A 12,143-nucleotide genomic window follows, 5' to 3' on the forward strand; every position below is an offset into this window, starting at 1 on the left:
TCCAGACTGGAGTGCAGTGGCACGATTTTGGCACACCACAACCTCCCACTCCAAGGTTCAAGCAATTCTCCTGCTTCAGTCTCCTGAGTAGCTGGGATTACAGGTGCCCACCACCACATCTGCTAATTTTTTTTTTTTTCCGTTTTAGTAGAGACAGGTCTTCGCCATGTTGGCCAGGCTGGTCTTGAACTCCTGACCTCAGATGATCTGCCCATGTCGGCCTCCCAAAGTGCTGGGATTATAGGTGTGAGCCACTGTGCCTGGCTGGGATGCCCTCTTTAATGGACAGGTTAACAGACCATTATGTGAAGTGTGGTAAGTGTCCAAAGAAAGCGATGTCCAGTGGGCTTTGCAGGCCAGAGGACAGGCTACAAGGAGAGTCAGATAAGGCCACCTCGAGAAGTTTACAAAGAGTTTCCCTTACAAAGATTATAGCAATGATTATGAAAAGTTTCCCAACACCCCCAGGCTGTGATCACTCTTTTCTGTGAACCCACCACATGATGTGTATCTCTATCACAGCATTGTTTATATTGAACTGAAGTTTAATTACCTAGCTCTGCTGCTAGACAGTGAACAACTTGAAAGCAGTGGTCATGACTTTGACTAAGATGAATTTTCAGCATCCCCCATAGGTTCTAACCTAGAGAAGCAGCCTGATAAATGCCTGAAAGAACTGAATTGAATTGTCATGGACCTCTGAAAAGGCAGGTGGTTAAGTAGCAGGACAAACTATAACCCAAAACTGCAGCTGCTTGGGATCTAAAGGAGACAAGAGAGGGAGAAAGATTACTTCATTTGTTCTTGTCTGGGGAAGTTCAGATTCAGAGCAAAGCAATGCCAAAGGCAAAAGTGCCAGGCACTACTCTCTAGACATCTCAGCTCATTTTGTTTTGTGGTCTGTGATTGAACTCTGGTTTAGATCTGATGTCTATGGCCTGAGATGGCTCTTAGTGTGGAGCTTTTGGTTTACAGTGCAATGCAGTCTCTTCAAAACATGACACCCTGGCCAAGTAAGAGGTAAAATCTGATGCTTACAAGATTTTCTAGCAGAACTCTTAAGTTTTTGTGAGGCTTAGAAAAAGTTAAACATTTACAACATGCCAATATGAAGCTCATTTAGCCTCTGCTAATGACTTCAGTGGCTTTCTTAACTATGTTACTTTCTGTCTGGTTTCTCTACCTTATGTTTGCCTTAGAGAGCTGGAATGAAAACCTGTTTGCTTGTTTGGCTGATTTCATCTTTGATTTAGCAGTTCCAACCTCTACTTTCATTTTGATCCAATATTAGATGTGTTGTTCAATTCATTGTCTTGAAATCTTGCCAGATTGCAAATAAGCAATTTCAACAAGAGTAATAAAAATGGACAGAATATAAGGAAGAACATCAATTGTAATCCTTGCTTAACCTCCTGCATGGTCCAAATGTGTCCTTGGCACCAAATGGAAGGTGAAGAGGAAATATAAATAGATAATTTAACTTTCATTAAAATTCAGTAATAATACCACAGACAAGATGGGAAAGAGAAATGATATCAGCATTTAGTGTGGGTTTACTATGTGCCAAGCACTGTCCTATGTTATCTCATTTACATCCCATGGCAACCTAACAAAATAGGTGACAGTCCCATTTTTGGAAGGGAAGAAGTTAAGATCAAAAGAAGTTAAGATGAATAATCATTTAAGATTAAAAGCAACAAAATGATGGAGCTATAATGTGAACTTCTTTGTCTGTCTGGCTTTAATGTACATACTTTATCCATTATAAGGTTAAATGAGTGTTATTTTTTGAAATTGCTCAACTAGCCATACTTTTTGTTTCATTATAAATTTAATAATAGAACCATAGTATGAAGTAGAAGGAACAGAGGAAATCAAATATTCCAGAGACTCCATAACTCATCATGGGACTTAACACAGAACTCTGTATTATCTTCAGAAATTATTAGTTTGATTTCATATTTGTGTGTGTGTGTATGTGTGTGTGTTCAGCAAATTAGAGTGTTGGTCAACATGCCGTTGATACTGCATTCATAGAATTCCAGTGTAACAATTCATACCTTCATTAGCTTATTGGCTATCATCACCAGCATATTTACATTGAAACACTGAATATAATTCAAGAACCTCTATTGGCACTTCTGGGATACCCAATCTGAGGACCACTGATAAAATCTGAGAGCACTCAGTGTAATTTCACATCACGTCTGCATGAAAATACTCAACTTAGGTCTTTAGCTCTCTTTAACTTTTAAATTTAGTTATTTTATCAAGTATGTTATGAGTTCCTTCTCATTTATTTAAGTTTCCTCATTCAGTAAACCAATATTATGATAATAGGATCCCAGACTCTAGCATTTGGAAAGAGTTGCTTATTTTTGACATTTTGGTCTAATATAATCTGAGTGTTATTTTTTGAAATTGTTCAACTAGCCATACTTTTTATTTTATTGGATGTTTTATACTGAACATATTTTTCATGTTCTGAAATGGCAATACAACTGCAGCATATTGCAGATATCTGTGTTTTTTTTTTTTTTTGTCTGAAAGTGACCTTTTGATTATTTTCTTTTTGTAAAACCAAAGAATCATTAAGGCTTCTACAAATAAAGCATAAACAAATAATAGTTGTTGCCATCTTATAACATTGACAGTTTTAATACTTATTATAAAGGTTTGCTTGACCTCAAGCCTTGTAAATTGTATGAAGGAACACTAGACCATTTACTTCCAGGGCATTGGTGAGGTCATAAGGCTAATTACTAAGACTAAAACCCAATGCTCCTCAACTTCTCAACTTACATCTGCCTGCTACTTGGTACTACCTCTGGAGTCCTAATTTCAAACATTATTAGTGGCTCTTCCCAAATGAGCAAAGAAAATCACACATGGGCCCTGGGTTGCTCAATGCCAATGCTCCCTCCCAGGGTCATATCCGCTTTCTCAGTTCCCTCTCTTCTTGATATATCCAATTCCTTCCTATGCTCAGTGTGCCTCCCACTCTCAGGCTGCTCAGCACACCTGTCTGAGTAGGCTTCCTCATCCCTCCAGACTGACAATAGAATTTCCTCATCATCCCCATTCTATTAATTTCCTGAAGATAATAAGCCTATGAACTATTTCAATTCTAAAATTTTTGCTTCTGCTCTTTGCCACATCTACGGCAAGAACGAAGACTATTCTCAGCAATCAGACTGTTGGCACTCCAGAAAATGTCAACGTTACTCTGAAGGGACACACAGTTATTGTGAAGGGCCCCAGAGGAACCCTGTGAAGGGACTTCTGTCATATCAATGTAGAACTCAGTCTCCTTGGAAAGAAAAAGAGGCTCCGGTTGACAAATGGAGAAACAGAAAAGACCTGGCTACTGTCTGTACTCTTTGTAGTCATGCACAGAACATGATCAAGGGTGTTAACAGTGGGCTTCCATTACAAGACGAGGTCTGCACATGCTCACTTCCCTATCAATGTCGTTATCTAGGAGAATGGGTCTCTTGTTGACATCCAAAATTTCTTGGATGAAAAATAAATCCTCAGGGTTCGGATAAGGCCAAATGTTGCTTGTTTGGTATCTCAAGCCCAGAACGATGAATTAATCTTTGAAGGAAACAACATTGAGCTTATTTCAAATTCAGCTGCTTTGATTCAGCAAGCCACAACAGTTAAAAACAAAGATATCAGAAAACTTTTGGATGGTATCTATGTGTCTGAAAAAGGAACAGTTCTGCAGGATGATGAATAAGGTCTAAGAGTTGCCCAGCTACAGAAACAAGATGCTGGATGATTCCTAAGACCTATTTGTGATATATAAACAATACAATAAAAGACCTATTGATGGCCAGGCATGGTAGCTCACACCTGGAATCAAAGCACTTTGGGAGGCCAAGGCGTGAGGATCATGAGGTCAGGAGTTCAAGACCAGCCTGACCAACATGGTGAAACCCCATCTCTACTAAAAATGCAAAAATTAGCCAAGCGTGGTGGTGCACGCCTGTAATCCCAGCTACTCAGGAGGCTGAGGCAGGAGAATTGCTTGAACCCAGGAGGTGGAGGTTGCAGTGAGCTGCGATCAGGCCACTGCACTCCAGCCTGGGTGACAGAGTAAGACTCTGTCTCAAAAAAAACAAAAAACCAACAAAAAAAAACAACTATTGATTTGGAAAATGTTTTTACATTTAAAAAATAAACAAAATTTTTACTTCTGATCACTTTTCCCTCTGGGGAAACTGATCTGGGGAACCAGGTGTTAGAGTCACACACAGTCCATGGTCTCTTTTCCTTAACACTGTAACAGTACAGTAGTTAAGAGAACAGACCTTGAATCCATGCTTTCTGAATTTCAATCCCAGCTTCTGCCACTCAGCTGCATATCCTTCAGCAAATTATTCACTCTCTCTGTCTCAGCTTCACTATATATAAAGTGAAGATAACAATAATACCTCTTTTAAAAGGGTTATGTTGAAGATGACATAAGTTAATTCACATAAAGTCTTTAGGAAATTGCCTAACCCATAGTAAGCGCTCAATAAATGTTAGCTATTATTAGCTACTATTGACTTCCTTCAGAGATGTCCTTCTCAGTTGCCCTTCACTTTGATTTCTGGAGATGGGCTTCTCAAAGATTCCCCTTCCTTCTGAATCCATCCTTAAAACAAGCTCAAAGCCTAATGATGAGAAAAACTGCATGTTTCTGGGAGAGTCAGCAACACTGGGGTGCTCCAAACTTGGTGTTTTTCTTTTGCCTGGATTTGACCTATCTCTCCCTGTATGCTTCGCTTCAGTAAGGCAGCGTAGTTTAAGTGGTTCCAAGGCCAGACTACCCAGTTAAAAACTCTGGCTCAATTCTACTTTCAAGCTTGGATTACCTTGGGCAAGAGCTTAATCTTGCTGTGCATAATAACAGTACCTAACTCATCAGATTATGAAGATTATATATTAGTTCAATATTTGTAAAATGCTTAGAACATTACCTGCATACAATATATTCTATACGAGTTTGTTGAATAAATGCCAGTTCCTATTAGAGGAAGTAAAAATGTCCATTTTTGTCAAAGAATGAAACTGTACATGTGTGGATATGTTATATATATACACACACATACACACATGCATACGTATATATGTATATATACGTATGCATGTGTGTGTGTGTGGATATGTTATATATATATACACACACACACACATGCATACGTATATATGTATATATACGTATGCATGTGTGTGTGTGTGTATATATATGTAGTGTGTGTGTGTGTGTGTGTGTGTGTATTAAAAAAAGACAGGTTGATTCCTTTATAAGTTTCTACAGGAGCTTGAATTACCAAACCTTACTCCTAAATTACCACTAAAATTTCCTCAATGACTTTCAAACTTATAGTAACCAATTCATCCAAGTAACACAGCAAAGTCCTGAAAAATAATACTTATAGTAAACTAAAGCCAACTCCTGCAGCTTTGTATATACAAAGCTTTTCCTACCTAAATTGCATAGGAATAAATTTGTATGGAGTATAAATCAAATCCAGATACATATTTTGCTATAATGAGAAATTTTAAAGTGATGGAAAGAGATACACTTTAAATTTCTGCAATCACTCATAGATCAAAGAAATTTTAAATCAAATAGCTCCTATGTACCAAGCACCATATGAAGTTCTGGGTATATAATGGGAAACAATAAGAGTGCCTGCCTTCCTGTTGCTTACAATCAAGGTGACAAGGAGATAGGAATTAAGTAAGATAGAATCCACCATAAATGAAGCAGAAGAGAAGACATGTACCTGCCTGCTGTGCTACCTGTAAACCACAGCTAGAGGTTCCCCACTCTACATGGACAGTTTTACCTCCTAGCTGGAATGAAGTAAAGAGGGAGACTAAGTGCTTTCCTTTTTCAATATAATGTGCATTGAACAGTCAAGGTGCCCAATTTTGTAGTAGCCCTGAGAAATGACACAAAGAAAAGACAGTCTTTTATTTTTCTATCAAGAAACCCCAGAGAGCACCTGCAAATTGATTTAGCTATTTTAAAAGAATCAAGAAAAATTACCTGCATAAAAAAGAGTCCTTAAAATAATGCTACAGTAATTTTTTCCTTACCAGTATTTTTTTTCTTCTCTAGTCTAAGCTGGTGATTAAAGAGATATCTTTCATTCTAAACTTAATTCTACTCTATTCAAGCTCTGGCCACAGTTAAATCAATTTATTTTCCATCACTATGTAGACACCTGTTAATACATTTTAAGGTAGATGCTCTGTGTGTCTCTGGGTATACAGTAGGCACTTTTGAGGCTGTGCTAGTTACTTGGGTTGGGGGGCAGGATGCGAGGTGATTAGACTGCCAAATCAGTCTGTCCAGGAAGGCCTACTCAGGAATTGGGCCCTTTTAGTGAATTTGATGAAGATGTAACTTTCTAAAGGAAATCTCTGTGGACTAGAAACAAGTAATGCAGTTTTTGTAACTTCTTTCCTTAGAAACAGAGAGAGCAGTTATAACCATTACATAAGCAGCTTCAGAGCATGGGATGTAGAATCTGATGACCCAGCTCTTTATTTCCCAGGTGTTACCCCAGTTTCCTCACCTGCAATACTAAGGGACCAAATAGATTTCCTTTGCAGAAAAATCATAATGCAGGTTAGTAAAATCACCTTGTACACTGTAAAATGTTCTATATAATTATTATTCCCTCAAATCTGGAAGGATGGTTCTCTTAAAATAGGGGAATCTTATCTCTTACAAAGCAGAGATTTCACCCATAACTTGAGAACAATTTAGACCACTAATTGCTTTGGGTTTTCTGTTTGTTTTTTTAGGCCAAGACTTCTCTACAGAAGAATAGGTGTATAGGGCTTTTAACTTTTCTTTCACTAGTTGGCAGAACAGCAAAAATGCCCCTGCAGCCAATGGGCATACAAGCCTGCTTCTTATAAAGCAGTGTATGATGTTTTTGAAATATGACAAGGAAAATAACCATAGAAGCAACCAGGTGTTAAAGCCCTACCATGTGTTGAATCATTGTGCCAGATAGTTTATATATGTTACCTCTGATTCTTATAATCACCCACTTAAGTATTTCTATGTCATTCTCATTTTACTGATGAGTAAAGAAGTTCAAACAGTCAGTATCTTGCCCAGAGATACAGAGCTGGTAAGTGGTAGATGGGGAATTTAAACCCAAACCTGCCTGTTTCTAAATGTTTATTTTTTGCTTCCCCAATACGTGGCCGTCTATACATGAAGATGCAGTATATTAAGAATCCAGAAATCATTCCTGAGTTTTCCCGAGGGCTGAGATGGGTCTTTTCGAAGGTCCATCTATGTATTCTAAGCCTATCCCACTGCTTCACATGGAATGATCCTCAACCCAATTCAGAAGAATGAGAGGCTCATATCTGTCTGAGCATCTCCTAGTGTGAAAAATATTTCTTCACTTCCTCCAGCAATAAGAGATTATCTTACTTCGCTACCTGGTAAAGTTTTCTTTCAAAAGAGCATCTGGAAATTATAGTGTGCAAGGCACTATACATACATGTAAGATGTCTTATTGGAGGCCGGGCGCGGTGGCTCACACCTGTAATCCCAGCACTTTGGGGGGCAGAGGCGGGCGAGTCACTAGGTCAGGAGATCGAGACCATCCTGGCTAACACAGTGAAACCCCGTCTCTACTAAAATACAAAAAATTAGCCGGGCGTGGTGGCGGGCACCTGTAATCCCAGCTACTCGGGAGGCTGAGGTAGGAGAATGGCATGAACTCTGGAGGCGGAGCTTGCAGTGAGCTGAGATCGTGCCACTGCACTCCAGCCTGGGCAACAGAACGAGACTCCATTTCAAAAAAAAAAAAAAAAAGATGTCTTATGGGAATGAAGTAATTTTTTAAGCAGACCAAGAAAAGAAAATGGGGAGTGTGGGAAAATAATAATTCCTGTATGTAGAAAATAATGAGGGTTCTGTGGGTGCCTGAGCGCTGTGTGGCTGACATAGGATAAGTCAAAGGCCTCTCCCTCATCCTCTGCCATTGTTTCAAGACACACAAATTCTCTTGAATTTGGAACCTGCAGTGCTAAAGAAACACATATCTCTCATTTATAGAAAATTCATACTGCAGCACATTCTCGATTATCTGTACCCCTGCAGAGTTGCATTAAGAAAGTTAACAGCTTAGCATGGAAAATTTACCGAAGAGTTTCAAAACCATGACCTTACCCTACAGGCACTCCTACTTTCAAAATTGGATAAAGAGGAAGCAGTCAGGGATAAGAGAGAGGGAACTGGTTATGAAGGGAGACAGGCTTTGTTCACACCCTTCATATTCCAACTACTAGCTATGTGCTCTTGGGCAAACTATTGAACGTCTCTGAACCTCAAATTATTATCAGTAAAATGGGCGTTATAATAGGCACCTTTTCTAAGGGTTAAATAAAATATGTCAAGTAACTATCAATATCTGATATATAATGGGGCCTAAAATAAGGTTAGTTATTTTTACCCAAAGCCTGAGGAGCAGATTGTAGATCACTTGTCCTGAAAGTTTGGGAAAGGTTCTCATCGAACACAAGGATAAGCTATTAAGTGACCATCCATAACTATCTTTATTTATTTATTTATTTTTTGAGACGGAGTCTCGCTCTGTCACCCAGGCCAGAGTGCAGTGGCACGATCTCGGCTCACTGCAAGCTCCGCCTCCTGGGTTCACGCCATTTTCCTGCCTCAGCCTCCTGAGTAGCTGGGACTACAGGCGCCCACCACCATGCCCGGCTAATTTTTTGTATTTTTAGTAGAGACGGGGTTTCACTGTGTTAGCCAGGATGGTCTCGATCTCCTGACCTCGTGATCCGCCAGCCTCAGCCTCTCAAAGTGCTGGGATTACAGGCGTGAGCCACCGCGCCCGGCCCATAGTTATATTTAATAATGTTTTTGCACAGAGTGGTAGCACCACAGGTGAATATTTCCCGTGCTTGATTTTATTAATTGCACTCACTCCAGTAGAACATATTTCCAGTGGAGCATCTCCACAACTGGATGGACATAGGAAACCTGGTTCACAACATTCAGGCTAACTCAGTGAAAAGAACTACACAATAATTTGTTACATTTCTTCCACAAGGATGATGTTGTGAGATATCTTCCCGAAAACTTCTGAGAAGGGGGTCAGCTCTGAAATATCTAAAGCTTTGTTTTGGAATTTTCTGTTTGTCTGTTTTTAGTTTTCCATAAAAAGCAAAGCTGTGGGCTCTTAAAAATTTTCAAGGTGGGGGTGCGGCTGTATTCTCTAGCACTAGTTTGCAGTGGTTAATAAGTAACTATGTGGATTCAAGTAATCTATGCACACAGTAGATGGAAGAAAATAATCCCTTTCCCATAAAAAACAGGTTATTTAAATTCAAATGAATCAGTATGGAGTACTTGACACCACAGGGTTTGACCACCTCCGTGGCTGTAAATGAAAAGAAGGACTTTTCGAAGAATTTGAATCAGGTACAAAATAAAAGATGCCAGTTGTTTATAGAAGCTGGCAATTAAGAAAATGTATGAGGGTAAACAGAAGAAAGTAACTTCTTGACAACTTCTTTGGACCTTAATTCTTTGGCATTTACTTTATCTTTGTCAGAGCCAGGCAGGGGGCCAGCATAACTTCTGCAGACTTCTCATCACCCAGAAGACAGGCGCAGTATGAATTACTTGGATGTTTCAGTCTGACAGAAACAACCAGAATCCAAAGCTTCATAATGTAAAAAGAAAAAAAAAACTCTATTCTAGAAACCAATGGCCTGGAAGGTCAACTTTGGTTCAAAAAATAACAACCTCAGAGCACAAGATTTTACACTTAAAAAAAAAAAAGGAAAAAAAGCAAATATTAATATAAAGGTTTTAGTCAGTTCCTGCTGAATAATATATACTGAGGGTTTCACTTCATTAGAATCATCAAACCTTTACTGCATGCACATATGATAAGCGCTGTGCTGGACCCTGAAATGAAAAATGTTATCCAGCGGATGTCTAATGATGGGACATCCTCTCTTCACACATTAGTAGTACAAGTTATAACCCAGGCATATTCTCTGTCATTGAAGGGCTTAAAGTGTATGTCTTTATATGTGACTTGTGTGTGTAGGTATTGAGAGAGTAAGACAGGTAAATATGAAACAAACATAATACAAATTTATAAATGCTAGAGGCATTTATAACATATATAATACATAATATATTATCTAAATCTATTGGGGATAACATATATAATAAATATTTCAGGTACTAATGGCATAATAAGAGCTATGAAAGCACAAAGAATGAATTAAGAAAAACTTCATATAGGAGGTACATTTTAACTGCACTTAGAAAGGTACGTACAATTATGCCAGTTGAAGAAACAGTGGGAGAGAAGGTTTTGCTCAGACATCTTTGTGTACATATATATAAATAAAGGATGATAATGATGCCTTCTCTAGACCTATAGTTACAATCATCACCAAATTAATATTTCTTATAAAACAACTGATAATTAATATTGGGCCATAATGTATTCAATGAAATATAAACAACAAAGGCAAGCATGCATCAAATCCTAGGCACATCAGACTACGATTATCTAGGTATTTCAATAGATCAGTGCGGTAGAAATGTTTTCAAAATTAAGTTTGATGATCAAAATTTTGTCCTGTGTAAATTTTCCAAGATTAATTCCATTAGCCTATTCACTCATTTCTGCGTTTATTTAAAACATCTTTATTAAACACCTATAGATAGTCAGGTAGCCATTAGATCATAAATTCCTTGAGGATGCATTATGTACTCATTAAATGTTCGTAGATGACTTGCAGATGAGAGCTCACATCTAGTCTGTGACACAGTTGGTTCAGTAACCTCTGTCATAGAGATGTGAACGGTATTTGGGGGCTAAAGCGGATCCTACTAGGCTTTCTAGAATTTATTACCCAAATTGGTGTGAATGTACAGTGAAATGATTTCCATATGCAGAAAATACTACATGCACCTCTTTAGTTGTATGAGTATTCATTAATATTAATTATATCTACCATTTACTGGGCACTTACCATGTGATAGTTATGGTGCTTAGTACTTAGCATACTTCAATTCATTCTCACAATAATGCCATAAAGTAGGAATTATTAGCCCCTTTTACAGATGAAGAAAATGAGGCCTAGAAACCTTAGGTAACTTACCCAAGGTAACATAGCTAGTAAAAACAGGAACTAGATTATGAACAAGATCTTACTGCCTACAAAACCTATGCTCTTATACCCAAGTCATCTTATTTGGCACTTTTGATTATAAGCAATTGAGAATAGAGGTCACTTAGAATGCTAATGCGTATTAATACTAAAAAGGAACTTGGAGATGCATAGAAGAAGAAACCCCCTTCATAGAAGAAGAAACAGGCTGGTTCTGATACCTTGATTACCAAAGGCTTATTTTATCACTAGTGCAAAGGGCACCTGCATTCTAGGGTGTTTGTATCATAGTTAAATGGATTCAGAATGAATGCTAGTGCTTCCCAGTCTAATACAGAGATGCAAGTAGATAAAATTTGTGCGAGAAATTGAAATCTAAGGGGAAGACTGTAGCTTCTTGACTTTCATTTTATTTCATTTTTCTCTATTTTATCCGTTATAGTTTGGATGTTTGTCTCCTCCGCATCTCATGTTGAAATTTGATACCCAATGTTGGAGGTGGGGGCTGGTGGGAAGCGTTTGGAGCATTGGGTTGGATCGCTCATGCACTGCTGGGTGCCTTCCTTTTGGTAATTAGTGAGTTCTCATTCTTAGTTCTTGCTAGAACTGGTTATTGAAAAGAGCTTGGCATACCTCCCTCAACCCCCGCCCTGTCTCGCTCACTCTGGCTTTCTCTCTCTCTCCTTCTCTCTCTCTATATATATACATGTGTGTGTATATATATACATATATCTCACACACACAGACACACAACGTCAAGCCCTCACCAGAAGCAGATGCTCCTGTCATGCTTCTTGTACAGCCTGCAGAACCATGAGCCAAATAAACATTTTTTTCTTTATAAATCATTCAGCCTCAAGTATTCCCTTATAACAACACAAAGACAGTGCCACAGTGCCTCATTTCTGAGTAATTATGATTTCTTTTTTTTTTTTCTAAAGCAACAAAATGAA

General features: G+C 38.4%; 1 protein-coding gene and 1 pseudogene across 22 annotated transcripts in view; one reads left to right on the top strand and one right to left on the bottom strand.

Annotated features, from left to right (window-relative positions):
- DLG2 (discs large MAGUK scaffold protein 2) overlaps positions 1-12,143 on the bottom strand; it is a 2,168,441-nt gene that overhangs the window by 1,178,951 nt on the left and 977,347 nt on the right. The gene's annotated exons all lie outside the window — the stretch shown is intronic.
- On the top strand, positions 944-3,742 carry LOC134807312 (large ribosomal subunit protein uL6-like; annotated as a pseudogene).

The sequence above is a fragment of the Pan troglodytes genome, chromosome 9, assembly GCF_028858775.2.
Source record: "Pan troglodytes isolate AG18354 chromosome 9, NHGRI_mPanTro3-v2.0_pri, whole genome shotgun sequence".
Lineage (NCBI taxonomy): Eukaryota > Metazoa > Chordata > Mammalia > Primates > Hominidae > Pan > Pan troglodytes.